The sequence below is a fragment of the Eriocheir sinensis genome, chromosome 66 (assembly GCF_024679095.1).
Source record: "Eriocheir sinensis breed Jianghai 21 chromosome 66, ASM2467909v1, whole genome shotgun sequence".
In the NCBI taxonomy this organism is placed as follows: Eukaryota; Metazoa; Arthropoda; class Malacostraca; order Decapoda; family Varunidae; genus Eriocheir; species Eriocheir sinensis.
The window spans coordinates 1,054,999-1,061,321 of record NC_066574.1 but is presented as its reverse complement, the minus strand read 5'-3'; the positions used below and the strand labels follow the sequence as shown (position 1 = coordinate 1,061,321).

Sequence of the window (6,323 nt, the reverse complement as noted above, 5' to 3'; positions counted from 1 at the left end):
TACCAAGATAAATCTGGATTTTTCCAGAGTTTTTGGGCTTCATCCAGATTTCCAGAATCTCTCATAAAATTTCCAGATTTTCCTTAAATTCAACAAGAATTTAATCAACATTTCTAGAATTGAGAGAGAGAGAGAGAGAGAGAGAGAGAGAGGGAAGGCTGGGGGGAGAGCATGTTGGCGGGATACTTGTACTGTACCCGTATCGCGCCACGAGGGTCATAATCCTTAGCCACGTATCAGTCACGTTCGTGTTCTCTACCGCGAAACACAGTGGTGCATAGCTGCCCTTACTTACACACGCACACTAGGATTCATCATGTCCTCGGACACTGATGACAGTGGCCAGGGCCTTGGTTCTGTGGTCAAGCAAAAGAAAAGGAAGTACAGCCAGAAATATAATAAGTCTTGGGAAAGTGACGAGTTCAAGTGGTGCGCAAGAGCAGTGTAAAAGGCTCTACATATGCGTATTGTGTCGTGTGTTGCACTGACTTGACACTGCAAGCTGGAAAAGGGGACCTCAGGAAGCATGCAAACACTAAAAAGCACTTGGAAAAGTGTGCCTTGATAAAGAGGCAACCATCAGTGTTAGATATGCCTTCTACTAGCAGAAAAAACAAGGAAGAGGAAACAGTTAAAAGTAGTGAGATCCGGTTTGCTGCTTTTATCAGTGAGCATGATTTGCCTTTCACAATTGCTGAACACTTGCCACACTTTATACAAGCTGTCTGCCCAGATTCAGCTATTGCAAAGAAGTTGAAGTGTGGAAGAACAAAGGCAACTGCGATTGTGAAAAATGTGACTGGCCGGGAAAGTTTCACACAGCTGATTGAAACCCTACGGCAGCAGAAATTTTCACTGATTGTAGACGAGTCCACAGACAAAAGTTGCATCAAACACTTGTGTCTACTGGCGAGAACAGTTGTGGAGGATGATGTTAAAGATTGCTTTTTAGCTTTGATTCCTGTTCAAGATGGAAGTGCTACTACACTGCACAATAATATTGTCAGTTTTTTTGAAGAGAACAACATACCATACAAGGAGAACATGATTGGCTTCGGTGCAGACGGAGCTAACGCAATGTTTGGACCTCATCACTCCTTATCAACCTTGCTAATTTGTTTACAATGAAATGCATATGCCACTCTTACGCATTATGTGCCTCGTATGCTTGCCTAAAACTGCCAAGAGAAATTGAAGATTTGGCTCGAAATGTCTATGCTTACTTCTCAAACAGCCCCAAACGAGTAGAATCTTTGAAAGAGTTCCAAGCTTTTGCTAATGTGAAGCCTAATAAAATGCTCCATCCTAGTCAGACCCGCTGGCTCTCACTGCAGATGGTTGTATCAAGACTTCTTGAGCAATACGGGGCTTTAACTCTCTACTTTCGTGATGCAGTGACCTCTGAAAAACTCCTTTCTTGTGACCAAATACTGGCTACACTAGATGACTCAACAACAAAGCTCTTTTTGCATTTTCTTGAGTTCATTTTACCATGTTTCAATGTACTCAATCAACAAATGCAATCTGAAACTTCACAAATACACACTCTCTACAAATCAGTTACAATGTCGTACAGGACAATTCTGGATTGTTATCTTAGGGATGAATATCTGCAGAAGACCCCTTTGGAACACATAAGTCCCCAGGATCCGCATAACTTCAAGGACATAGATTCTATGTACTTCGGTACAAAAGTTGAGATGAGCTTATGTCAGGGTCACACACTACACCCACAAGCAGTCAACAACTTCAAATTGAAGTGTCTAGATTTCTACATTGAAGCTGCACTTCAGATCTCAAAACGATTCCCCTTCAGAAACAAGGTATTCAAGAACTTGGAAGCTTTAGATCCATCAGTCGTGAAGGCAAGGAGTGTAGCTACACTATCACCTCTTATGACTAACTTTCCTTCTCTGGTGAATGACGACACTCTACAAAAGATCGACAACGAGTGGCGAATGCTCCGAAATTCTCTGAAAACTTTACCCTCGGATGATACAGGAGATACTCCTGTCAAGTTTTGGATGAAAGTGAAAGGAATGATGTCCGGAGATGGAACACCTGTCTTCCCATTTCTGGCCGAGTTCATGATAAGGCTGTGTCTTCCACATTCGAGTGCTGCAGCAGAGAGGGTGTTTTCCGCAGTCAACCGGATGAAAACGAAAACTAGAAATCGTTTATCAACAAGTACTATGGCTGGATTACTTCACAACAGGCGCCTGATGACTGACAGGAAATGCTACGATGTCACAATATCTGAATCCCTCATCAAGAGAATGACATCAAATATATACGAATACCCAAGTTCTGACGAGGAAAATTAAGGTAAGGATTTTATATACTTATGCCAACCTCACACACACACACACACACACACACACACACACACACACACACACAAATACTAATAAATAAAAGTGAAGTGAATTACACACATGCACGCTTTCAATCCAACTTTAGAAAATCCAGATTTTTTGTGGGATATCCAGATTTTTTAGGCCAACATTCCCAGACAAATAGCAAAAGTCATCTGGCAACACTAGCCCCTCATAATCAGCTCTTCTAAAGTCATGCACCAACACAGGGTTGAGTTCATGGGTCACCGCCCAGTCTAATTTAAACCTAATTTCCTTGTGATCACTGCCACCTAATTATCCCCCAACATCTAGCTCGCTGATCATATTCTCGTTGTTAGTTAGGACTAAGTCTAAAATGTTGTTACCTCTGGTGGGCTCAGTCACTGTCTGCTTGAGAAAATTATCATGTATTACTTTCAGAAAATCCTCAGATTCTAGATCACCCACCACGTCTTCCCAATCTATATTCCTATAGTTAAAATCCCCCATTATGCAGACATTTTTGCTCCTGCTCGCCCTGCCTACCTCTTGCAGTAATATATCAGTGTCCTGCCTGCTAAGGTTGGGTGGCCTGTAAAGAACCCCTAGGATTAGTTTGTCTTTCCCTTTGAGGACGTCTACCCAAACTGATTCTGAGTCGCCATTTGTTTGAACATAGTTGTTAGCGGAATATTTAAGTGTGTCTTTAACATAAAGTGCCACCCCCCCTCCCCTTCTTCCCTTTCTATCTTTGTGAAACATCTGACAGTATTTCTGGTAGTATTTCATACTCCGACATGAAGTTTTTGTTTGCAGTATCCACCCATGTTTCCGTGATAGCTATAATGTCGAATTTCTCGACACATGCTTTCCCCCTCAGTAGATCTATCTTGTTCTTGAGACTCCTACTGTTCGTGTAATAAGCCGTTAGCCCATCCTTTCTTACATCTTTTCGATTACTCTTGCGCCCCCTAGTCCCAGTCTGCGATACATAGCCACTGATGACAGGCCCTCCCCCCTTGCCTACTCTAAAAAATCCTGTAGGGTGCTAAGTGATCGCTCGAGGGAGTCTGCGAGAACCTCCACCCCCTGGAGTGACAGGTATACCCCATCCTTGGCATACAAGGTGCCTTTATCGTAGAAGAGGTCCCAATTATCCAGGAAAAGCCAACCATTCAGCCTGCTGTTTACTGCTAAGGCTCTGGAAAGCCATCTCTCACCTACCCCCCTCCTCGGCAAAACACCACAAACGGCCGGCACCTCCTGAAGTCTCTCACTTTGGCGAACGATTCCCTGAAGCGCCAAAATATCTCTTCGCTACCCACTCTACTGATGTCATTACCCCCGAAACTGCAGAAGACGATAGGCTGTGTCCTCTCCTCTGGTAAAATTTTCTCCATCCTGTCAGAAACGTGATGTATGCCTGCCCCGGGAAAGCACACTCGAAGCCTATTATCCTTATCCCCTGAACAAGATCTAAAAGACATTATATATATATATATATATATATATATATATATATATATATATATATATATATATATATATATATATATATATATATATATATATATATAGGACGGTAGTTTTAGGGATTGGAGCGGTCACCCTTCTTAGGCACAGGCTGTATGAAGGCATACTTCCATGCAAGAAGGAAAAGTAGATGTTGACAGGCAGAGGCGAAAGAGTTTGACCAGGCAGGGTGACAGCACGGAGGCACAGTTTTTAAGGACAATAGGAGGCACTCCATCAGGTCCATAAGCCTTCTGAGGATTGAGGCCAGAGAGGGCGTAGAAAAGATCATTTTGAAGAATCTTTATAACAGGCATAAAGGAGTCAGAGGGGGGATGAGTTGGAGGAATATGCCCAGAATCGTCCAGAGTGGAGTTTTTAGAAAAAGTTTGAGAGAAGAGTTCAGCCTTAGAGATAGATGAGACGGCAGTGTTGCCGTCAGGACTGAGGAGTGGAGGGAAAGATGAAGAAGTGAAGTTGGAGGAGATGTTTTTGGCTAGATGCCAGAAGTCACGGGAAGAGTTAGAGAAAGCAAGGTTTTGACATTTTCTATTAATGAAAGAATTTCTGCACGATTTCGGGCAGAAATGTAAAGTTCATAATTAGCATTAGTTTGAAGGCTCTGGTACCTTTTGTGAGCTACCTCTCTATCATTGACAGCACGAGAACAAGCGTGATTAAACCAAGGCTTTTTAGCGTGAGGAGTAGAGAAAGAACGAGGAATGTATGCCTCCATTCCAGAGACAATCACCTCTGTGATGCGATGAGCACACACAGAGGGGTCTCTATCCTGGAAGCAATAATCATTCCACGGGAAATCGGAAAAGTACATCCTCAGGTCGTCCCACCGAGCTGAAGCAAAATGCCAGAAGCATCGCCTCTTCGGTGGGTCCGGAGGGTGTACAGGAGCAATAGGACAGGATGCAGAAATAAGATTGTGATCGTAGGAGCCCAACGGAGAGAACAGTTTGACAGAATAAGCAGAAGGGTTTGAGGTAAGGAAGAGGTCTAGAATGTTGGGTCGATCTCCAAGACGGTCGGGAATACGTGTAGGGTGCTGGACCAACTGCTCTAGGTCGTTGAGGATAGCAAAGTTGTAGGCTTGTTCACCAGGATGGTCAGTGAAAGAGGATGAAAGCCAAAGCTGGTGGTGAACATTGAAATCTCCTAGGATGGAGATTTCAGCGAAGGGAGAGTGGGTCAAGATGTGCTCCACTTTAGAATTCAAATAGTCAAAGAATTTTACATAGTTGGTAGAGTTAGGTGAGAGATAAACAGAACAGATGTATTTAGTAATAGAGTGACAATGAAGTCTTAGCCAGATGGTGGAAAATTCAGAAGAGTAAAGGTCGTGGGCACGAGAGCAAGTGATGTCGTTGCGCACGTAGGCGCAACATCCAGCTTTGGATTGAAATTTAGGATAGAGATAGTAGGAGGGAACAAAGTAGAGATTACTGTCAGTAGCCTCAGAAACCTGTGTTTCGGTAAGGAAGAGAAGGTGAGGTTTAGAGGAGGAGAGATGATGTTCCACAGAATGAAAATTAGAGCGAAGACCGCGAATGTTGCAGAAATTGAGAAGAAAGAGGTTCGAGGAGTTATCAAGACACCTCTCGGGTCGGCAGCCAGAAGAGGAGTCCTCTCTGGGGGAATTTGTGGTCCCCCCCCCAGGCGGGGACTCCGAGGCTTGGTGGATGTGCGTCATTTTGAAATTTTAATTTTGGGAAAAGGTGTATATGTTGTGTGAATGTAGTGTGGTGTGGATAAAGAGAGGATTTGCGGTATTCCTTCCGCTAACCTCCGCTAACACGTGGAGGAGCCAGCCCGGTTCATCCCGGACAGTCTCAATCTGATGGATTCTTTAGATATTAAAATAGAAATAAGCTGATTAACTTCAAAACTTTTTAAGTTGTTGCCTTTTCCCCTTTTTACAAAAAGCTTAGTCACATAAACCTCTCAGGAGATCTTTTTATAAACATCATAAGTATTTTTAAGGAAATAGGGCATATGAATATGGAAATAGTTGTGACAGTGACACTGATGAACTTACTTTGGTCCTTCTCATTAAAAGTAAGTTTACTATAGATGCTTATCAGATTATTACAAATTAATTAGTATGATTACAAATCGTCCATACTTGAAGTAGCAGTAGCCTATGTATGGTCAATGCTGGTCATGAAAAAAATGTTTTCTTTATACTCTGGGTCTTTAAAAAAAAAAAAAATAGAAACTGTGAATGCCTAGCTACAACATTACATCGTAATTAGAGTGAAAAGAGATTTGAGAGCTATTGATAATAGAATTTTCGTTTGCGGTCTGCGTTTGCGGTGTCAGGTTTTGTGGCGGAAGACTGCATATAGTGTGTAGCTATTTGGGATAGCGGATTTGCGATTGCGATTTAAACTAAATCTCTTAATTTGCGAAATTGCGATTGCGAAAGGTATGGAATAAGTTAGCGTTTTTTGATAGGGGAAGTTA

At 42.6% G+C, this 6,323-nt stretch overlaps 1 pseudogene; it reads left to right on the top strand.

Annotated features, from left to right (window-relative positions):
* Positions 1–210: 210 nt before the first annotated feature.
* LOC126987669 (uncharacterized) lies at positions 211–2,324 on the top strand (annotated as a pseudogene).
* The last annotated feature ends 3,999 nt before the right edge of the window (positions 2,325–6,323 follow it).